Genomic DNA, 24,794 nt, shown 5'->3' with positions numbered 1-24,794 from the left:
GGAATCCCTCTTTTGGGGGTTCCCTGAGACGGAAAACAGCAGTGTTCCCTTCTCCCAGATACAACAAACTCTTGGGAGCTGAGCAGAATCCCAGAGCTGAAGTATATCCCATGGCCCCATGAAGCCAACCCTATATTTTGTGAAAGTCCAGAACAAACAGTGCAGACAGAAAAGCCTGCACGACCACCTCTATGATGCCTTAACTTCAGTACATTATGAGCCTCCAACAGGTCCTGCAGATCGGGCCTGCGATCACCTCAGCCCTCAACCTAACCCTAGTTCACGTTTGCAGATTTCTGTCCCAAAGACCTGGCCCACATGCCCATCAGGATGGGGCCTCTAGAGCCCCACCAGACAACTGTGCCTACACACCCGAAGGAAACTCTGCCCTTCACGGTTGCCCAATCCCTGATGATTAGGAGCAAAGTACAAAGTCCGTGAACCCACCTCAATTCTGATGAAAATTCTGGACCCAAGGGCACATTCTGACACACAATGAGCCCCTGCCTCCAGGCAGACATCGAAGTCAAAGGCCCTGAGACAGAAGATTGAACCTGACATGCCTCTAGGACTTTATCAATACCCTAGCTTAGATTTTCAGGTGCCTGTCCCCAGAGGTTTGCTCTTCAATACGAACTTATATTCCAACACATGGTCCCTGAGCCACACCACAGAACTCCTTCTGTTTCTTAAGGATATCTTGCTCTTGGTAGTTGTGTCCATGAATCAGTGTAAGAGAATCCTGCATGGCCCCTGACTGCCCCAACATTTGAATGTCTCCCTGGATACATTCCAACATTTTGATCCAACGGCATGAAACTCCATGTCAACACCAGCGACTTTGAACTTTGCCCCAGCGTCACCAGTATGAAACTGCCATTTCCTCAGCTGCAATGGACACTGAGGTGGGCTTTCCAGGCATCCGTGCAGAAGTGCTCTGCTCCCCAAACGTTCCACATGGGACCCTGGAGCATACAAACAAGTCTCCCCCAGCCCATTAGAAGGAAACCTTGCTGTTTGTAGCATCTCACAAGCCCCAGGGTGGTAAATCCTCCATGGATTCATGACGCCTCCCCTCCATTTGTCGGTCATCATAGACACAAACTCCAGTGTGAACAAACATCTTACATCAGCCCTTACTCAGGTGCTGGATGTCTTGAATGAGCCACTGGACAAGGAAATGCCTTCCGCTTGGCATTGAATTTAACCACCCCAACATTCTAATGTCTCCCTGGATACAAACCAGCATTGTGATCCAACAGCATGAAATTCTATGTCAACTCAGGCTGCTTGGAACTTCACCCCAGAGACACCAGATCGAACCTGCCATGTTCCGTGGCTTCAGTGGTCAATGGAGTTGTGCTTTTCAGACATCCATGCGGGAGAGCTCTGCACCCAAACTTTGCATATGGGGGACACTGGAGCAAACAAACCAGACTCCCCCTGTCCAGTAGAACGAAACCTTGCCATTTGGAGCATTTCACAAGCCCCAGGGTAGGAAATCCTCCATTGCCTCATGACCCCACCCCTCCAATTGGTGGTCATTGTAGACACAAACTTCAGTGTGAGCAAGCATCGGAAATCTGCCCTTACTCAGGTCCTGGATACCTCGAATCAGCTGCTGCACACTGGAACTGCCTTCTGCTTGGCACTGAATTGAACCGTAGATTTTGTTTACAATTCCATCTTCAACCTCCTCGTCCCCAATCCCTCTTGATAGGGAACTTGGGAGCCACAACACAGCCTTCTGCCTACCACAAAAAAAGAAGACATACCTGTTGAGTCTGCCTGAAACGCCACATGAGGATCCACCTGCCTGGCCCTCAACGGCACCTTAATATCATAGGCAGCTATGGGCACTCAGACTCTGTCTGACACAGCCTGAGCCATGACCTCCAGACAGCCAGGCAGACAGTGGGCCCCATATCCTGCAGGTGGGACCTGCCATAGCCCAAAACCATTATCTCTACCAACATGGTTATTCAGGCTCTTTCCTAGACTGTAGCTCAAATCCCTGCCTATGGGGGAACCTGAAGCACAGGAGTACCCCTCATTCCAGATGGTAGGAAACCTGGTTGTTGAGATGGGTGTCCAACCCTCAGCGTGGGAATCAGCTTCATGGCCCATGAGACCACGGTCTCTAATGGGAGCCACCCTGGGCACAAACAGGCATTGGGCCCCTAAGCCTGGGCATGCACTCAAACCAGGCCTCTCAGGTGCACCACCAGGATACCGCATTGCAGGCCTGGTACTCCTCTAGTCCCAAATACTAACACTTGGTGGGATATTCCACCCAGACCCAGAGCTCGTCTCTGGAATCCCTATTTTGAGGCACCCCTAATATGGAAAACAGCCCTATTCCCTTCCACGAAAAGGCCACCAAACTATTGGGAGCCACTAGAATCCTTAGAAAAAATAAATCTCCCATGTATCCATGAGACAACATCTGCATTCCAAGGCCATCCGGGACACACAATCCAGATATAATAGCCTGTGCTACCGCATTCGTGTCACCCTCTTTACAGTTCCTGACGAGCTTCTCTCCAGGTCTGTGATCACCTCGACACTACAGTTCCTGACGAGCTGCATTGGGCCTGAGATCACCTCGACACTAACCCTAACCCAAGTTTGTCTTTGCAGACGTCTCTCCTAAACCATGGCTCACATGCCTTCCAGGATATTGCCTTTGGAGACACACCACAGTACTGTGCCTGCCATTCCCAAGAAAACTTTGCCCATTCACAGGTGCCCAAAACGTCTAGATTAGGAGAAACCTGCAAGGTCCCTGAGCCCACCCCAATATTGGAGGACACTCTGCATGCAAATTCGCATTCTGAAACATCCTGATTCCCAAGCAGACCCCCAAGTCAATGGTCCTGAGTCAGAATATTGAATCAGACATGCCCCTAGGACCTCATTGGAAACCTCCATTAGTTTTTCAGGCATCTGTCCTCAGAGGCCTATTTTAGAATAACAACTTATGATACAACATGTGGTCCTGAGCCACATAACAGAAAAACTCCTGCCCCCAGAAGGAAACCGTGGTCTTGGACCTGTGTCCCACGCTCAGGGTAGGAGAATCCTGCAAGGCCCCTTTGCCAACAGCACATTCTAAGATCTCCCTGGTAACAAATCAGCATTGTGACCCATGTGCAAGACATTCCATGTCAACTCAAGGCCTTGGTTCTTCGCCCCAGAGTCACCAGAACAAACCTGCCATGTTCCTCAGCTGCAATGCTCAATGGAGGTGTGCTTTCTAGGCATCCAGGTCGAAGAGCTCTGCTACCCAAACTTTCCACATGGGGTACCGTGGAGCAAACAAACCAGACTCCACATGTCCAGTAGAAGGAAACCTTGCTGTTTGGAGCATCTCACAAGCCTCAGGGTGGGAAATCCTCCATGGGCTCTTGATGCCACCCCTCCATTTGTTAGTCATCATAGACACAAACTCTAGTGTAAGCAAACATCTGACATCCGCCCTTACTCAGGTGCTGGATATATCGAAAAAGACACTTCACATTGGAAATGCGTTCCGCTTGGCCCTGAATTGTACAGTAGCTTGTGTTTACAATTCTATCCTCACCCTATTGCTCCCCAAGGCCTCTTGATATTGAATTCTGGAGCCACAATGCAGCATTCTGCCTCCCCCATAGAAAAAATAAGTGCCTGTTTTGTCTGCCCAGAAACCCCACATGAGGATCAGTCAGCTCGGTCTTGGTGGGTACCCCGATTTATAAACTGCCCTGGCCACCAATGTTGTGTCTGACAGAGCCTGAGACCAGACCTAGTGTCAGTCACCCAGAGAGCGGGCCCCATATCTAGCATGTGGGACTGGCCATGGCCCAAGTCCGTCATCTCTACCCATACTTGGTATTCTGGCACCTTTCCCCAGACTTTGCTGGAATCCTTCCAATGGGGGAACCTGAAGCACTATAGAGTAGTACTCCTTCGCCATGGAAGGAAACCTGGCTGTTGGGATGGGTATCCAGCCCTCAAAGTGGGAGCAAGGTACATGGCCTATGTGACCACACCCTCTCCTGAGGGCTCCCTGGGACACAAACAGGCATTTTGACCCTCACCTGAGTATGCTTTCAAACAAACCCTCTCAGTTCCACCACAAGTTTCCCGCATTGCAGGCCTGGTACACCCCTAGGCCCAAATCCTAACCCTTGGTGGGATGTTCCAGGGACCCAGACCCAGAACCCATCTCTGGAATCCCTGTTTGGGGGCATCTCTAAGATGGAAAACAGCACTCTTATCTTTCCCCAAAAAGCCACCAAACTATAGGGAGCCCCCAGGATCCTTAGAGAGGAAAAGTCTCCCATGGACCCATGAGACCTCACCTACATTCCGAGGTCATTCTGGACACACAACCAAGATAGAAAAGTCTGTGCTACCGTCTTCCAGTCACCCAAATTACAGTTCCAGATGAGCTGTCCCCCAGGTCTATGCATTTGACCTTTGATCACCAACCTGAACCCGAACCTGAATTTGTGTTTGCAGATCTCTCTCCCAAAACCATGGCTCACATGCCCTCCAGGATGGGGTCACTCCAGGTGCACCACAGGACTGTGGCTTCATTCCCCAAAGAAACTGTGCCTATCACAGTTGCCCAAACCTTACAGATTAAGAGAAACCTGCAAGGCCCCTGAGCCCACACCAATTTTGGCGGCCGCTCTGGATGCAGATACATAGTCTGAAACACCCTGATCAGCTACATTTCAGGTAGACAGCCACGTCAATGGTCCTGAGTCAGAATATTGAACCTGACGTGCCCTCGGACCTCATTGGAATCCTTGATTAGGTTTTCATGCATCTGTCCTCAGGGGCCTATTCTGGAATACCAACTTATGATATAACGTATGGTCCCTGAGCCACACAACAGAACATTTCCTGTCCCCAGAAGGAAACTGTGTTCTTTGAACTGTGACAAACTCTCAGAAGAGGAGAATCTTGCACCGCACCTTAGCCACCAGCACATTCTAAGATCTCCCTGGAAACAAACCAGCAGTGTGACCCATGTGAAAGAGATTCCATGTTAGCTCATCGCCCTTGGTACTTGGCACCAGATCCACCAAAATGAACCTGCCATGTTCCTCAGCTGCAATGGAGAATGGAGATGTGCTTTCCAGGCATCCATGTTGGAGAACTTTGCTACCCAGAATTTCCACATGAGGGACCCTGGAGCAAACAAATCAGATTCCACCTGTCCAGTAGAAGGAAACCTTGCTGTATGGAGAATCTCACAAGCCTCAGGGTGGGAAATCTTCTGTGGCCTCTTGACTCCCTCCCTCCATTTGTCGGTCATCATAGACACAAACTCCAGTGTGACCAAACATTGGACAACCTCCCTGACTCAGGTGATGGATCTCTCAAATCAGCCACTGCACATTGGAACTGCCTTTAGCTTGGCACTGAATTTAACCATAGATTCTGTTTACAGTTCCATCCTCACCCTACTTGTCCCCAAGCCCTCTTAATAGGGAATTCTGGGGACACAATGCAGCATTTTGCTTGACCCATAGGAAAAAAAAAAAAAAAGGTGCCTGGTGAGTCTGCCCAGATCGCCCACATGAGGATCCACCTGCATGGCCCTCGACAAATTCCTAATATCATAGGCCACCATGGGCACTAATGCTCTGTCTGACATAGCCTGATCCACGACCTCCAGTCAGCCAGCTAGACATTGGGCCCCATATCCTGCAGGTGGGACCTGCCATGGGCCAAAGCCATCATCTCTGCTCAACCAGGTTATTCAGGCATCTGTCCACAGAACTTAGCTCAAATCCCTTCCTATGGGGGAACTTGAGACACAAGTGTTCTCCTCCTTCCTGATGGCAGGAAATCTGGCCTGTGATATGGGTGTCCACCCCTCAGAGTGTGAACCAGCTGCATGGGCCTTGAGACAATGGTCACTCATGGGAGACGCCCTTGGCACAAACAAGCATTGTGACCCTCAGCTTGATCCTGCTTTCAAACAAACCCCCTCAGTAGCTGCACCAGGAGTCCGCAGAGCAGGCCTACCAGGTTGCTATGGCAAATTCCTCTTCCTCATTGGTGTTTTCCAGGCACCCAGACCCAGAAACTGTCTCCGGAATCTCTCTTTTCTGGTTCCCCTGAAACTGAAAACAGCAGTCTTACCTTCCCCCAGAGATACCAAATTCTTGGGAGCTGGACAGAATACCCTGAGAAGAAGAATCTCCCATGGCCCCATGAAGCCACCCCTATATTTTGCGACTGTCCTGGACACAGGATCCAGACAAAATAGCCTGTGCTACCGCCTCCATGACACCTTAATTTCAGTACACTATGGGCTGCCCTCAGGGCCTGCAGATAGGGACTGTGATCACCTCGGGCCTCACCTAACCCTAGTTCACATTTGCAGATCTGTCCCCAAAGCCCTGGCCCACATGTGCTCCAGGATGGGGACTCTGGTGCAATACCAGATAATTGTGCCAACCATCCCGAAGAAGACTCTGCACTTCACTGTTTCCCTAACCTTGAAAATTAAGAGCAAAGTAAATGCCCCTGAGCCCATGTTAATTTCGAAGGACTCGCTGGACCGAAATGCGCATTCTGACACACAATGAGCACCTGATTCCAGGAAGACATCCAAGTCAAAGGTCCTGACTCTGAAAATTTGACCTGACATGCCCCTAGGACTTCACCGATACCCTAGATTATATTTTCAGGTGCCAGCTCCAGAGGTCTATTCTCCAATACCAACTTATATACCAACATGTGGTCCTTGAGCTACAGTACAGAATCCCTCCTGTCCCCAGAAGGATACCTTGCTCTTGGTAGCTTTGTCCAAAACACATGTAGGAGAATCCTGCATGGCCTCTGACCACCCCAACATTCTAATATCTCCCTGGATACAAACCAGCAGCATGCTGGTTTGTATGCATGTTGTGATCCAACAGCATGAAACTCCATGTCAACTCAGGCCAGAAGGAACTTTTCCCCAGAGCCACCAGATCGAACCTGCCATGTTCCTCATCTGTAGTGGTCAATGGAGGTGTGCTTTCCAGGCATCCATGCGGGAGAGCTCTGTTACCCAAACTTTCCTTATGGGGTACGGTGGAGCAAACAAACCAGACTCACCCTGTCCAGTACAAGGAATCCTTGCTGTTTTGAGCACTTCATAAGCCCCAGGGTGGGAAATCCTCCATAGCCTCATGACACCACCGTTCCATTTGGTGGTCATCATAAACACATACTCCAATATGAGCAAATATCTGACATCTGCCTTACTCAGGTGCTGGATATCTCGAATCAGCCACTACACACTGAAAATGCCTTCTGTTGGGCACTGAATTTAACTGTACCTTGTGTTTTCAATTCCATCATCACCCTCCTGGGCCCCAAGCCCTCTTGATAGGGAATTCTGGAGCCACAATGCAGAATTCTTCATCCCCCACAGAAAGAAGAAGTGCCTGGTGAGACTTTCCAGAAACCCCACATGAGGATCCACTTGCTTGGCCCTTGACAGCACCCTAATATCATAGGCCACCAAGAGCACTCAGGCTCTGTCTGACACAGCCTAAGCCATGACCTCTAGTATGGCACGTGGACAGTGGGCCCCCCAAACTGCTGGTGGGACCTGCCTTGGCCCAAAGCCGTCACATCTGCTTAACCTGTATATTCAGGCATCTCTCCCCAGACTGTGCCTTAAATCCATGACTACGGGGGAACCTGATGCACAAGAGTACTCCTCATTCCAGATGGCAGGAAACCTGGCTGTTGAGATTGGTGTCCAACCCTCAAAGTAGGAAATAGCTGCAAGGCCCATGAGACCACGGCCACTCTTGGTAGCCTCTCTGAGCACAAACAGGCATTGTGACCCCCAGCGTGAGCCTGCTTTGAAATAAACGCCCTTGGTAGCTAGAACAGGAGCCCTCCGAGCGTGCTTGCCAGGTCCCTAGTACTAAATGCTTACCCTAGTTCGTGTTTCATTGCACCCAGCCACAGAACCTGTCTCTGGAATCCACATTTGGGAGTTCCTTGAGACGGAAAACAGCAGTCTTCCCTTCCCCTAGAGAGACCAAACTCTTAGGAGCTGGGCAGAATCCCCAGAGACGAAGAATCTCCCATGGCCTCATGAAGTCACCCCTACAATTTGCAACCGTCCTGGACACGCAATCCCGACAGAAAAGCCTGCGCTAATGCCTCCAAGACACCTTAATTTCAGTGTACTATGCACTGCCCTCAGGGCCTGCATATTGGGTCTGTGATCACCCCAGCTTTCACCCTTACCCTAGTTCGTGTTTGCAGATTTCTGTCCCCAAAGCCCTGGCCCACATGCCCTTTAGGATGGGGCCTCTGGAGCCACACCGGACGACTGTGCCTAACCTCCGGAAGAAAAATCTGCCCTTCATTGTTACCCAAATCCTGAAGATTAGGAGCAATATACATAGTAACTGAGCTCACTTCAATTGCAAGGAAAACTCTGGACCGAAATGTGCATTCTGGCACACCAATGAGCACCTGCCTCCAGGCAGACATCAATGTCAAAGACTCTAAATCAGAAGATTGATCCTGACATGCCCCTAGGACTTCATTGATACCATAGATTAGATTTTCAGGCGCCTGTTCCCAGCAGCCTTTTCTCCAATAACAACTTAAATTCCAACATGTGGTCCGTGAGCCACACAACAGAATCCCTCCTGTCTCCAGTAAGATAGCTTGCTCTTGGTAGCTATGTTCAAGATTCAGTGCAGGAGAATCCTGCATGGCCCCTGACCACCCCAACATTCTAACATCACCCTGGATACAAACCATCATTATGATCCAACAGCATGAAACTCCATGTCAACTCAGGCACCTTGGAACTTCACCCCAGAGTCACCAGATGGAACCTGCCATGTTCCTCAGCTGCAATGGTAAATGGAGGTATGCTTTACAGGCATCCATGCAGGAGAGCTCTGCTACCCAAACTTTCCATATGGGGTACGGTGGAGGAAACAAACCAGACTCGCCCTGTCCAGTACAAGGAATACTTGTGTTTGGAGCATCTCATAAGCCCCAGTGTGGTAAATTCTCCATGGCCTCATGATGCCACCCCTCCATTTGGTGGCCAACATAGACACAATATCCAGTGCAAGCAAACATCATACATCAGCCCTTCCTCAGGTGCTGGTGTCTCAAGTCAGCTGCTGCACACTCGAACTGCCTTCCGCTTGGCACTGAATTTAACCATAGCTTGTGTTTACAATTTTATCCTCACCCTCCTCGACACCAAGCCTTCTTGACAGGGAATTATAGAGCCAAAATGCAGCATCCTGCCTACGCCACAGACAGAAGAAGTGCCTGGTTAGTCTGCCCAAAAACCCCACATGTGGATCCACCTGCATGGCCCTCAAAGGTGCCCTAATATCATAGGCCTCCATGGGCACTCAGGCTCAATCTTAAACAGCCTGAGCCACGACCTCTAGTCAGCCACACAGACAGTTTGTTCCATATTCTGCAGGTGGTACCTATCATGGCTCGAAGCCATCACATCTACTCAACCTGGATATTCAGGCATCTGTCCCCAGACTATAGCTCAAATCCCTGTTTATGGGGGAACCTGAAGCACAGGAGTACTCCTCCTCCCTGATGGCAGGAATCTAGGCTGTTTAGATGGGTATTCAACCCTCAGAGTGGGAACCAGCTGCATGGCCCAAGAGACCACGGCCAATCATGGGAGTTGCCCTGGGCACAAACAGGCATTGTGACCCTCAGCGTAAGCCTGGTTTCAAAGAAACTGCCTTCGTAGCTAGATTAGGAGCACACAGGGCAGGCCTGACAAGTCCCTAGGGCCAAATCCTAACCCTTGATGTTTTCCGGACGCCCAGTTCCAGAACCTGTCTCTGGAATCCCTCTTTTGGGGGTTCTCTGAGACTGAAAACAGCAGTCTTCCCTTCCCCCAGACACACCAAACTCTAGGGGGCTGGGCAGAATCCCCAGAGTTGAAGAATATTCCATGGCCCCATGAAGAATGCCCTACATTTTGTGACTGTCCTAGACAAACAGTCCAGGCAGAAAAGCCAGTGCTACAGCCTCCATGACACCTTAATTTCAGTACACTATGAGTTGCACTCACGACCTGCAGATTTGGCCTGTGATCACACCAGCCCTCACCATAACCATACTTTGCTTTTGCAGAATTCTGTCCCCAAAGCCCTGGTCCACATGCCCTCCAGGATGGGGCCTCTGGTGCCACACCGGACGAGTGTGCTTACACTCCTGAAGAAAACTCTGCCCTTCACATTTTCCAAAACCATAAATCTTAGGAGCAAAGTACAATGCACCTGAGCCCAGCTCAATTTCAGAGACGGACTCTGGGATTGGGCACCAAGAAATTCCCACCAAGGGTTAGGATTTGAGCCTAGGGGCATACCTGGCCTGCAATGTGGGATCCTGGTGGTGCAACTGAGAGGGCTTATTTGAAAGCATGCTCAGGCTGAGGGTCACAATGCCTGTTTGTTCTTAGGGCGCCCCTCAGGAGTGGGCATGGTCTCATTGTCCATGCAGCTGGCTCCCTCTATGAGGGTTGGACAACCATCCCAACAGCTAGGTTTCCTGCCTTGGGGAAGGAGCAGTTCTCTATTGGAATTCAGGTTCCCGCATTGGCAGGAATTCCAGCAAATGTCTGGAGAGAGATGCCCGAATACAACTGATGGGTAGTGAGGGCAGACTGGGCCATGGCCGGTCTCACATACTGGATATGGGCCATGCTCTCTGGGTGGCTAACATGAGGTCGGGTTCAGGGTCTGTCAGACACAGCACTAGTGGCCAGGGCAGCCTAAAATTCGGGGATCTGCGACGGCCAGGCAGATGATACTCATGTGGGTTTTTGGGGCAGTCTTAACAGGAACTTCTTCTTTCTATGGGGAAGGCAGAATGCTGCGTTGTGACTCCAGAATTCCCTATCAAGAGGACTTCAGGACCAGTAGGGTGAGGATAGAATTGTAAACACAAGCTAGGGTTAAATTCAATTCAACGCAGAAGGCAGTTCAAATGTGCAGCGACTCATTCGAGACATCCAGCACCTGAGTATGGGCAAATGAAAGATGTTTGCTCACACTCGAGTTTGTGTCTATGATGACCGACATATAGTCACCACCCTTGACACCACCTCATGGTGTCAAGTGGCCATGGAGGATTTCCCATGCTGAGGCTTGTAAGATGCTCCAATTAGCAAGGTTCCTTCTACTGGACAGGTGGAGTCTGGTTTGTTTGCTCTGGGGTCCCTCATGTGGAAATTTTTGGTAGCAGATCCCTTCCACATGGATGCCTGGAATGTACAAGTGAAATGACCATTGCAGCTGATGAACATGACAGGTTTGTACTGGTGGCTCTTGGGCCAAGTTCCAAGGCCTTGACTTGACATGGAATCTCTTACAGATGGGTCCCAATACTTGTTTGTTACCTGGTAGGACTTAGAATGTGCTGGTGGCTAAGAGACAATGAGGGATTCTCCTACCCTATGGGTTTGACACAGGTCAAAGTGCACAGTTTCCTTCCTGGGACAGGAGATGTTCTGTTGTGTGGCTCAGGGTCCACATGTTGTAGCCTAACTTGGTATTCCAGAAGAGGCCTCTGAGGTCAGATGCGGGAAACATAATCTAAGTTTCCTATGATGTCCTAGGTTCACGTCAGGTTCAATTTTCTGACTCAGGACCATTGAATTGGCTGTCTGCCTGGATGTACATGATCAGGGTGTTTCAGACTGTTCATTTTTGTCCAGAGTGGCTTCCAGTATTGGGGGGGATCGGGGCCTTGGAGGTTTCTCCTAATCAGGAGGATTTGGGGAAATGTGATGGATAAAGTTTCCTTGGGGATTGCAGGCACAGTCCTGTGGTGTGACTCTAGAGACCCCATCCTGGAGGGTATGTGAGCTAATGGTTTTGGGGGAGAATTCTGCAAACCAAAATTCGGGTTAGTGTTATTTGTAAAGTGGTCGCAGGCCCAATCTGTAGACATTGAGGGCAGCTCGTCAGGAATTGTAATTAGGGTGATTGGAAGTCGGTAGCACAGACTTTTCTATCTGGATTGTGTGTCCAGGATGGGCTCGGAATATAGGTGTGGTCTTATTGGTCCATGGGAGACTTTTCCTCTCTAAGGATCCTGGTGTCTCCCCATAGTTTGGTGACTTTTACAGGGAACTGAAGAGTGCTGCTTTCCATAATAGGAGTGCCCAAAACAGGGATTCCAGGGACGGGCTCTGAGTCTGGGTGCCTGGAAAACCCCACCAAGTGGTAGGATTTGGGCCTAGAGGTATACCAGGCCTGCAATGCGGGATCCTGGTGGTGCCACTGAGAGGGCTTGTTTTAAAGCATGCTCAGTCTGAGGTCACAATGCCTGTTTGTGCCCAGGGTGGCCCTTAGGAGAGGGCATTGGCTCATTGGCCGTGGAGCTGGCTCCCACGTTGAGGATTGGACACCCATCCCAACATCCCAGTTTTCTGCCATAGGAAAGGGGAGTTCTCTATTGTGCTTCAGGTTCCCCCAATGGCAGGGATTCCAGCAAAGGTCTGGGGACAGGTGCCTGAATACCAAGGATTTGTAGAGATGATGGAGTAGGGCCATGGTCGGCCCCACCTGCTAGATATAGGTCCCACTCTCTGGGTGCCTGACAGTAGGTGGGGGCTCAGACTCTGTCAGACACAGCACTAGTGGCCAGGACTGCCTGTAAATTGGGGTTCCCTCGAGGGCCAAGCTGATTGATCCTCATGTAGGTTTTCTGGGCAGACTTACCAGGCACTTCATATTTCAATGGGGAAGGAAGAATGCTGCATTTAGGCTCTAGAATTCCTTATCAAGAGACCTTGGGGACCAGTAGGGCGAGGATGGAATTGTACACACTAGCTATGGTACAATTCAGTGCCAAGTGAAAGGCAGTTCCAGTGTACAGCGTCTGATTCGAATATCCAGCACCTGAGGAAGGGTGGATGTCTGATATTTGCTCACACTGGGGTTGTGTCTATTATGACCAACAAATGGAGGGGTGGCATCAAGAGGTTTTAGAGGATTTCTCACGCTGAGGCTAGTGAGATGCTCCGAACAGCAAGGTTTCCTACCACTGGACAGGTGGAGTCCGGTTTGTTTGCTCAATGGTTCCCCATGTGGAAAGTTTAGGAAGCAGAGCTCTCCCCCATGGAAGCCTGGAAAGCACACCTCCATTGATTATTGCAGCTGGGGAACATGGCAGGTTCTTTCTGGTGGCTCTGGGGCGAAGTACAAAGACCTTGATTTGACATGGAATGTCTTGCAGATGGGCCACAATGCACGTTTGTTAGCAGGGATATCTTAGAATGTGCTGGTGCCTAATGTTACGTGCAAGATTCTCCTACACTGAGGGTTTGGCATAGGTCAAAGGGCACGGTTTCCTTCTGGGACAGGAGATTTTCTGTTTTGTGGCTCAGGGACCACATGTTGCATCATAAGTAGGTATTCAGAACAGGTCCCTGAGGGCAGTTGCCTGAAAACCAAATCTAGGGTTCCAATGAGTTCCTAGGGGCATGTCAGGTTCAATCTTATGACTCAGGACCATTGACTTGGATGTCTTCCTGGATGGAGCTGTACAGGTTGTTTGAGACTGAGCATTTACATCCAGAGTGGCTGCCAATATTGGGGTGGCTCAGGTACCTTTCAGTTTTCTCCTAATCAGTAAGGTTTGGGAAACTGTGATGGGTACATTTTCTTTGGGGATGGCAGGCACAGTCCTGTGGTGTGCCTCGAGAGACCCCATCCTGGAGGGCATGTGAGCCATGGTTTTGGGAGAGAAGTCTGCAAACACAAATTCGGGTTCGGGTTTGTCGCAAGGCGATCGCAAGCCCAATGCATAGACCTGGAGGGAAGCATATCAGGAACTGTAATTAGGGTGACTGGAAAGCGGTAGCATCAGCTCTTCTATCTGGATTGTGTGTATAAAATGGCATCGGATTGCAGGTGTAGTCTCATCGGTCCATGGGAGACTTTTCCTCTCTAAGGATCCTGGCAGCTCCCCATAGTTTGGTACCTTTTGTGGGGAAGGTAAGATTGCTGGTTTCCATCTTAGAGGTGCCCCAATACAGGGATTCCAGAGACTGGCTCTGGGTCTGGGCCCCTGTAAAATCCAACCAAGGTTTAGAATTTGGGCATAAGGGCGTACCAGGCCTGCAATGTGGGAACCTTGTGGTGGAACTGAGAGGATTTGTTTGAAAGCATACTTAGGCTGTGAGTCATAATGCCTGCTTGTGCCCAGGGTAGCCCTCAGGAGTGGGTGTGGTCACATTGGCCATGTACGTGGCTCCCACTTTGAGGGTTGGACACCTACCCCAACAGCCAGTTCTCCTGCCTTGGGGAAGGAGTAGTATTCTATTGTGCTTCAGGTTCACCCATTGGAAGGATTCCAGCAAAGTCTGGGGAATGAAGCCAGAATACCAAGGATAAGTAGAGATGACGGACTTGGGCCATGGCCACTCCCACATGCTAGATATGGGGCCCACTCTCTGGGTGGCTGACACTAGGTCTGGGCTCAGGGTCTGTCAGACACAGCACTAGTGTCCCTGACAGCCTACAAATCGGGGTACCCTCGAGAGCTGAGCTGATTGATCCTCTTGTGGGGATTCTGGGCAGACTCAGCAGACACTTCTTCTTTCTATGAGGAAGGTAGAATGCTGCGTTGTGGCTCCAGATTTCTGTATCAAGAGGCCTTGGGGACTAGTTGGGTGAGGATGGAGTTGTAAGCACAAGCTACAGTTTAATTCAATGCCAAGTAGAAGGCAGTTCAAATGTGAAGCATCTTTTTCGAGATATCCAACACCTGAGTAAGGGTGGATATCAGATGTTTGCTCACACTAGAGTTTGTGTCTTGATGATCAACAAGTGGAGGGGTGGCATCAAGATGGCATGGGGGATTTCCCACATTGAGGCTTGTGAGATGCTCCAAATAGCAAGGTTTCCTTCTACTGGAATGGTGGATTCTGGATTGTTAGCTCCAGGGTCCTCCATGTGGAAAGTTTGGGTAGTAGAGCTCTCCCATATGGATGCCTGGAAAGCACATCTCCATTGAGCATTGCAGCTGAGGAACAAGGAAGGTTCATTCTGGTGCCTCTGCGGCGAAGGACCAAGGACTTGAGTTGACATGGAATCTCTTGCAGATGGGCCAAAATGCTGGTTTGTTACCAGGCAGACCTTAGAATGTGCTGGTAGCTAAGATGCCATGCAGGATTATCCAACCCTGAGGATTTGGCACACGTCAAAGAGCACGGTTTCCTTCTCAGGACAGGAGATATTCTCCTGTGAGACTTAGGGACCACATGTGTCATATGTTGGTATTCCAAAACAGATCCTTGAGGACAGATGCCTGAACACCTAATCTAGGGTTCCAATGAGGTCGTACGGGCATGACAGTTTCAATCTTCTGACTCAGGACCTTTGACATTGCTGTCTGATTGGATGTAGGTGATCAGGGAGTTTCAGACTGCAAGTTTGCACTAGAGCGACGCCAATATAGGGGTGGGATCAGGGGATTTGCAGGTTTCTCCTAATCTTGAAGCAGTTTGGGCAACTGTGACAGGCACAGTTTCCTTGGGGATGGAAGGCACAGCCCTGTGTTTTGGCTTCAAAGGCCCCATCCTTGGTGGCATGAGAGCCATGGTTTTGGGAGAGAATTCTGAAAACTGAAATTCAGGTTAGGGTTAGTGGGGAGGCAAATAGTCCCAATGCATAGACCTAGAGAGCAGCACATCAGGAACTGTAAATATGGTGAATGGAAGGCAGTAGCAAAGACTTTTCTCTCTGGATTGTGTGTCCAAGATGGTCTCGGAATGCAGGTGTGGTCTCATGGGTCCATGGGAGAATTTTCCTTTCTAAGGATCCTGGTAGCTCTCCATAGTTTGGTGCCTTTTTCGGGGGAAAAAATAGTGTTGTTTTACATCTTAGGGGTGCACCAATACAGGGATTCCAGAAATGAACTCTGGGTCTGGGCACCTGGAAAATCCCACCAAAGGTTAGGATTTGGGCCTAGGGGCATGCCGAGCCTGCATACAGGATCCTGGTGGTGCCACTGTTAGGGCCTGTTTGAAAGCATGCTCAGGCTGAGGGTCACAATGCCTGTTTGTGCCCAGGGCGGATCTCAGGAGTGGGCGTGCTCTCATTGGCCATACAGCTGGCTCCCTCTTTGAGGGCTGGACACCCATCCCAACAGCCAGGTTTCCTGCCATGGGAATAGGGAGTTCTCTATTGTGCTTCAGGTTCCCTCATTCTCAGGAATTCCAGCAAATGTCTGGGGACAGGTGCCTGAATACCAAGGATGGGTAGAGATGACAGTATTGGGCCATGGCCGGTCTCACATGCTGGATATGGGGCCCACTTTCTGGGGGGTTGAAACTAAGTCTGGTCTCAGGCTCTGTCAGACACAGCAATAGTATCCAAGGCAGCCTATACATCGGGTTCCCTCGAGGGCTCAGCAGATTGATCCTCATGTGGGGTTGCTAGGCAGACTCACCAGGCATTTCTTCTTTTTATGAGGAAGGTAGAATGCTGCGTTGTGGCTCCAGAATTCCATATCAAGAAGCATTGGGAGCCAGTAGGGTGAGGATGGAATTGTAAACACAAGTAATGGTTCAGTTCAGTGCCAAGCAAAAGGCAGTTCCAATGTGCAGTGTCAGATTCAAGATATCCAGCACCTGAGTAAGGGCGGATGTAAGATGTTTGCTCACACTGGAGTTTGTGTCTATAATGACCGACAAGTGGGGGGTTGCGTCAAGAAGCCTTGGAGGATTTCCTATGCTGAGACTTGTGAGATGCTCCAAATAGCAAGGTTTCCTTCTACCGGATATGCGGAGTCTGGTTTGTTTGCTCCAGTGCCCCCCATATGGAAAGTTTGGGTAACAAAACTCTCCCACATGGATGCCCGGAACGCACACCTCCATTGACCATTGAAGCTGAGGAATATGGCAGGTTCATTCTGATGCTTCTGGGCGAAGTACCAAGGATCTAAGTTGACAGGGAATCTATTACAGATGGGCTACAATGCTGGTTTGTTACCACGGAGATCTTAGAATGTGCAGGAGGCTATGGTGCTGTGCAGGATTCTCCTACCCTGAGGTTTTGGCATAGGTCAAAGAGCAGGGTGTTCTTCTGGTGACAGGAGTTGTTATGCTGTGTGGTTCAGGGACCACATGTTGTATCATAAGTTGGTATTCCAAAACAGGCCTCTGAGGAGAGATGTCTGAAAACCTAATGTAGGTTTCCAGTGAGGTCCAAGGAGCATGTCAGGGTCAATCATCTGACTGAGGACCATTGACTTGGCTGTCTGCTTAGATGTAGGTAATCAGGGTGTTTGAGACTGTGCATTTGCGTACAGATCGGCTGCCAATGTTGGGGTGCACTTAGGGGCATTAAGGTTTCTCCTAATCTGGAAGGTTTGGAAAACGGTGGCTCCAGAGACCCTATTCTGGAGGACATGTGAGCCATGGTTTTGGGAGAGAAGTCTGCAAACCCAAATCGGGTTATGGTTAGTGACAAGGTGATCGCAGGCCCAATGGGTAAACCTGAAGGGCAGCTCATCAGGAAATGTAATTATGGTGACTTGAAGGCGGGAGCACAGACTTTTCTCTCGGCATTGTGTTTCTAGGATGGCCTCAGAATGCATGTGCGGTCTCATGGGTCCATGGGAGATTTTTTCCTCTCTAAGGATCCTGGTGGATCCCCATAGTTTGGTGGCTTTTTCAGGGAAGGGAAGAGTGCTGTTTTCCATCTTAGGCATGCCCCAAAACATTCATTCCAGAGCCAGGCTCTGGGTCTGGGTGCCTGGAAAATCCCACGAAAGTGTTATGATTTGGGCCTAGGGGCATAGCAGGCTTGCAATGTGGGATCCTGGCAGTGCAACGAAAAGGGCTTATTTGAAAGCATGCTCAGGCTGAGGGTCACAATGTCTGTTTGTGCCCAGGGCTGCCCTCAGGATTGGGTGTGGTCTCATTGGCCATGCAGCTGGCTCCCACTCTGAGTGTTGGACACCAATCTAAACAGACGGATTCCTGCCATCTGGAAGAAGGGGTTCTCTATGGTTCTTAAGGCTCCCCTGTAAGGTTCTGGTTGGCCAGAGGGAGTCATTTTGTGTTTATGTAGTGAACTCATATTGACCCTATGCAGTAAACTTAGATTGACCCTGCCCTTCCCAGAGGAACTTACTTGCAAAACCTAAATACAAGGGTGGTTCACGACAGGTGAAGACATCCAATCAGTGGGACATGCATATATCTACTAGGGTAAATTGAAATAAAATTGGGCACCCGAAGCTTTTTTTTTTTTTTCTGTGTGTGGTGATTTAGCATGACTGTGCATTGTTCTCTGTGTATTGCAATCTCATTGGCCACGTGTGTATAGCCCAGCTAAATACTTCTATAAAAGTTAGTCTGTGAAGCTGGGAGGGGTTGCCTCTTTGCAAGAGACGGCCATGACCAGTCAGTTTGATTCTCAATGCTGGCGCAAAATAAAGCTTTGCTTGACCTTCATTTTGTATCAGTCTCACTTCTTTGATTATGGACCCTAACATTGGAGGGGGCACCCGGATTCATACGAAGAGAACTGAGCCACCATCGGAATTTTGGGGAAAAGCCTCCTGAAGTAAGATCATGGGATCCTATCTGTCTGGTTAGATTTCCAGGGTATGGCCCACCAGGGAGAAGATGGATGGATCCATGCCCCCCAGGGCTGGAATTGATGCGGGGATGCCCCATGCCTCTGCTGGTAGATCGATGGGGGTTCAAGTCCCCCAGGCAGTCCGGGGTTTCGAGTCCCTCTAGGCTGTTGCCGGGGTGTTCGATTCCCCTGGTCAGTCAGGGGCCTGCCGGATGGTTCGAGTCCCCCTAGGCAGTAGGGGGGTTTGAGTCCCCCAAAATGGCCAGGGGGTTCAAATCCCCCTAGACGGTCAAGGGGTTAGAGTCCCCATGGGCGATCAGGGGGTTTGAGTCCCCCTATACTGTCGGGGGGTTCTAATCCACCTAGACAGTCAAGGGGTTCGAATCCCCCTAGACAGTCGGGTGTTGGAGTACCCCTGGGCATTTGAGGGTTCGAGTCCCCCTGGGCGATTGGGGGTTTCACATCCCCCTGGGTTGTTGAGGGGTTCGAGTCCCCCTAGGTGGTCGGGGTATGAAGCCCCCACCAGTGGCAGGTTATGGGTAAGAATCCTTGGGCCTGTGGTTGTCTTTGCCTGGTCCTTTTGTTGTCTGTTGTGTTGCTTGTTATGATTGAAGGAATGGGGCAAACAGAGAGTAAGGGGACTCTGAATTCATCTCTCCATTCTTCATAATATTTGTAAGGCTTCTCGCTCACTCATTTTGTGTGTTAAGGGCTAAGACTGGAGTCAACTGGGGTTAGTCGAATGCTGGGTTAAGGTGCCCAGTGCTGGCTCATTGGAGCTGGGTGTGGAATATGGTGACTGGTGGGCCACTTTTGATAAGCAGAACTGGCACTGCTGGATGAACCGACCTCGAGACAGAGACTTTAAGGAATATTCCCAAGCAGCTGCAGAAACTCCCTTTGCTTTGGGGAATTCCTTGCCTTTTCTGGCCCAACATGGACTGCATAGCCCCTCCCCCTTGCTGGCGTGAGAGCATGGCATCTGACTTGGAGATGGTTATTTGTCTGTCTCAATGTTTTAATGGGTAATTGTTAAAGTGGCTTCCGAAGTCTTTGGTAACCTGAAACTCTGAAGGGTTTCTTGAATGACAAATGGAATTATATTTGTTGGACATGTAGATCTTAACCAAATGGGATAAAATGCTAGAGCGTTGGCTGCTGGAACTGGGTTTGTGCTTTTGAAATCTGCTGGTGAACACGTTCTGTGCTTAACTGATTGATAAATTTGCCATCTAAACAATTTTGTTGTACTAACTCACAATTGGTTTATATTTACTTTTCAGTAGAGGTTCAGGTATTTCTAAGAGCACAAACTTCTGTTAAGCGTAATTAAGACTGTTGGAAATGAGAAAAGTAACTCTGTATGTAAAAAGTAGGAGATACGTGAAAGCATGAATATGAAGAGTGCCTGACTGTGTGAATGTGTCTGTATGGCTCCACTTCCTCTACGGAGTCTGAGTGGGCTGCACCCTGAGTCTCGCAAGGTCTCATATGGCATAACAGTCATCTACTCCACGGAGTGTCCTGGTCCGGAGTTTATACGGACAGACCTTAGCTAAGACGCTCCTAAGTTCCCGCGAGGGACGCGAGCAGGAAAGTATCTGAAAGATCCCTCTCCCTTTGTCTGCAACATCATTCACAACGGGAGGGAAACTTAGTAAGCTCATTATCTGCTTACTTTAAAAAAAAGACACTGGTATAGAAAAGCTGGTTTTCTCTCTGTTTAAAAAGACAAAGTTTTCTTAAGTTAATTGATCTGTTATAGTTTTCTCTTTGCCTCCCCAGAAAATTCAGTTTCTGTGTTTTGTTTTATCAGGTGTTTAACATCCCTAATTATATTTAGGCAAGTGTTTCAAAACTTTCTAAGGTTTTAGTAATTGTTGACAGGATTTAAACCAATGATAAACCTTGGGTTACATTTTGGAAAATGCCATGCATTTCCTAAAGTTTTAATACGTTGATAAATCACCACTTGGTATTGTGATTATGGAAATGTTACATGTCACAGGAGTACAGTTACATTGTAAATTCTCATCTCACCATCTCTTTACCATATCTGTTCTGAGTTATTTTCAAATGTAATTGTTTTAATTGTCTTGTAAGATAAATTCTGTCTCAAAGAAAATTCATATGGGAGACTTTCAGGACAAATACAGGTCTTTTATATGTTGAAATTCTGGAACTGAAATGGGTAAGAATTTACAGAAGTAAAAACTGCATTTGGACTAAACCAGAATTATTAACATGGGACTAGGTTAACTGAAAGACTGTAAGGTTGTATCTCTTGATGTTCTGTCTTATGTTTGCTCTTCCAGACTAGGGAAACTTTCCACATGGGGGACCCTGGAGGAAACAAACCAGACTACACCTGTCCAGTAGAAGGAAACCTTGCTGTTTGAAGTATCTCACAAGCCTCAGCGTGGGAAATCCTCCATGGCCTCTCCAGGCGACCAGATCCAGAACCCGTCTCTGGAATCTCTGTTGTGGGGCACCCCAAAGATCGAAAACAGCTCTCTTCCCTTCCCAGAAACAGCCACCAAACTATGGGGAACCACCAGGATCCTTAGAGAAGAAAAATTCCCAAAGACACAGGAGACCACACCAGCATTCCGAGGCCATCCAGGACACACATCCAGATAGAAAAGCCTGTGATACTGCCTTCCAGTCATGCTAATTACAGTTCCTGACGAGCTGCCCTCCAGGTCTACACCTTGGGCAGGCAATCACAATGCCACTAACCTTAACCCGAATTTGTGTTTGCAGACTTCTCTCCCAAAACCATGGCTCATATGCCATCAAGGATGGGGTCTCTGGATCCACACCACAGGACTGTGCCTGCCATCCCCAAGGAAACTGTGCCCGTCACAGTTGCCCAAACTTTCCAGATTAGGAGAAACCTGCAAGACCCCTGAACTCACCCCAACATTGGCATCCGCTCTGTACACAAATACAGTCTGAAACTCCCTGATCATCTACATCCAGGCATACAGCCAATTCAATGTTCCTAAGACATAAGATTAAACCTGACATGCCCTTGGACCTCATTGGAAACCTAGATTGGGTTTCAGGCATCTGTCCTCAGGGTTCTGTTCTGGAATACCAACTTATGATACAACATGTGGTCCCTGAGCCACTCAACAGAATATCTCCTTTGCCCAGAAGAAAACCGTGCTCTTCGTCCTGTGTCAAACCCTCAGGGTAGGAGAATCCTGCACGGAAACTTACCCACCAGCACATTCTAAGATCACCCTTGTAAAAATGCAGCATTGTGGCCCATCTGCAAGAGACTCCATTTCAACTCAAGGCCTTGGTCCTTCGCCCCAGAGCCACCAGAATGAACCTGCCATGTTCCTCAGCTGCAATGAGGTCATTGCAATGGAGGTCAATGGAGATGTTGTTTCCAGTCAGCCATGCTGAAGAGATCTGCTATCCAGACTTTCCACATGAGGGATGCTCGAGCAAACAAACCAGACTCCACCTGTCCAGTAGAAGGACACCTTACTGTTTGGAGCATTTCACAATCCTCATCGAAATCCTCCATGGCCTCTTGACGCCACCCCTCCATTTGTGGGTCATCAAAATAGAAACTCTAGTGTGAGCAAACATCTGACAACCGCATTATTCAGGTGCTGGATATCTTGGAAAAGAAGCTTCACTTTGGAACTGCGTTCCACTTGGCACTGAATTGAACCGTAGCTTGTGTTTACAATTCCATCCTCACCCTCCTGCTCCCCAAGGCCTCTTGATATTGAATTCTGTAGCCTCAACACAGCCATCTGCCTTGCCCATAGAAAGAAGAAGTTCCTGCTGAGTCTTTCCAGAATCCCCACATGATGATCAATCTGCTCAGCCCTGGAGGGAATCCCGATTGATAGGCTGCTCTTGCCACTAGCGTTGTATCTGACAGCTTGATCCCTGAACCAGTGTCGTCCACCCAGAGAGTGGGCCCCGAATCCAGCATGGGAGATCGGCCATGGCCTAAGTCTGTCCTCTCTACCCATCCTTTGTATTCTGGCACGTTTCCCCAGACTTTGCAGGAATCCTTCCAATGAGGGAACCTGAAGCAAAATTGAGAACTACTCCTTCCCCATGGAAGGAAACCTCACTGTTGGGATGGGTGTCCAACCCTCAGAGTGGGAGCCAGGTACATGGCCAAAGTGACCATGCCCACTCCTTCTGTCAGCCCTGGGCACAAACAGGCATTGTAACCTTCATCCCGAGCATGCTTTCAAACAAACCCTATCAGTTGCACCTCCACGATCCAGCATTGTAAGCCTGGTACTCCCCTAGGCCTAAATCCCAACCCTTGGTGGGATTGTCCAGGCGCAGAGACCCAGAGCCCGTCTCTGGAATCCGTTTTGGGGCACCCCTAAGATGAAAAACAGCACTTTTTCCTTCCCCCAAAATAGCCACCCAACTATGGGGAGTAGCCAGGATCCTTAGAGAAGAAAAATCTCCCATTGACGCAAGAGACCACACCTGCATTCCAAGGCCATCCAGGACACACAATTCAGATAAAAAGGCCTGTGCTAGCGCCTTCCAGTCACCTTTACATTTCCTGACGAGCTGCCATCTAGGTCTACGCATTGGCTCTGCGATCACCTCGCCATTAACCCTAACCCAAACTTGTGTTTGCAGACTTCTCTCCCAAAAACATGTATCACATGTCCCCAGGATGGGGTCTCTGGGGCCAAACCACAGGACTGTGCCTGCCATCCCCAAGGAAACTGTGCCCGTCACAGTTGCCCAAACCTTCCAGATTCGGAGAAACCTGCAAGACCCCTGAGCCCACCCCAATATAGGGGGCTGTTCTGGATGCAAATGTGCATCTGAAAAACCATGATCACCTACATCTAGGCAGATAGCCAAGTCAACATTGCTGAGTCAGAAGATTGAAACTGTCATCCCCATAGGACTTCATTGGAACCCTAGATTAGGTTTTCAGTCATCTGTCCTCCAGGGCATGTTCTGGAATAAAAACTTATGATACAACAGGTGGTCCCTGAGCCTCACAAAAGAACATCTCCTGTCCCCTGAAGGAAACCGCACTCTTCGACCTGTGCCAAACCCTCAGTGTAGGAGAATCCTGCAATACACCTTAGCCACCAGCACATCCTAATATCTCCTTGGTAACAAAACTGCATTGTGTCCCATCTGCAAGAGCTTCCATGTCAACTCAAAGCCTTGGTCCTTCGCCCCAGAGCGACTAGAATGAACCTGCCATGTTCCTCAGCTGCAATGGAGAATGGAGGTTTGCTTTGAAGACATCAATGCCGAAGAGCTCTGCTACCCAAACTTTCCACATGGAGGACCCTGGAGCAAACAAACCAGACTCCATCTGTCCAGTAGAAGGAAGCCTTGCTGTTTGGAGAATCTCACAAGCCTCAGAAGGGGAAAACCTCCATGGGCTTTTGATCCCACCCCTCCATTTGTTGGTCATAATAGACACAAACTCTAGTGTGGGCAAACATCTGACATCCGCCCTTAGGTGTTGGATTTCTCGAAAAAGATGCTTCACATTGAAACTGTGTTCCACTGGCACTGAATTGTACGGTAGCTTGTGTTTACAATTCCATCCTCACCCTACTGCTCCCCAAGGCCTCTTGATATTGAATTCTGGAGCCGCAGTGCAGCATTCTGCCTCCTCCATAGAAAGAAGAAGTGCCTGCTGAGTCTGTCCAGAATCCCCACATGAGGATCAATATTCTTGGCTCTCGAGGGAACCCTGATTTATGGACTGCCCTGGCCACTAGTGTTGTGTCTGACAGAGACTGAGCCCCGACCTAGTTCAGAGAGTGGGCTCCATATCTAGCATGTGGGACTGGCCATGGCCCAAGTCCATCATCTCTACCCATTCTGGTATTCTGGCACCTTTCCCCAGACTTTGCTGGAATTCTTCCAATGGGGGAACCTGAAGCGTAATTGAATACTACTCCTTCCCCATGGAAGGAAATCTTACTTTTGGGATGGGTGTCCAGCCCTCATAGTGGGAGCCAGGTGCATTGCCACTGTGACCACACCAACTCTTGAGGGCTTCCGTGAGCACAAACACGCATTGTGACCCTCACCTGAGTATGCTTTCAAACAAACACTCTCAGTTCCACCACAAGGTACCCACATTTCAGGACTGGTTCATCCCTGGGCCCAAATCCTACCCTTGGTGGGATTTTCCAGGTGCCC

Source organism: Neovison vison, chromosome 2 (assembly GCF_020171115.1).
Source record: "Neovison vison isolate M4711 chromosome 2, ASM_NN_V1, whole genome shotgun sequence".
NCBI classification, from domain to species: domain Eukaryota; kingdom Metazoa; phylum Chordata; class Mammalia; order Carnivora; family Mustelidae; genus Neogale; species Neogale vison.
This window is presented reverse-complemented; position numbering follows the sequence as displayed.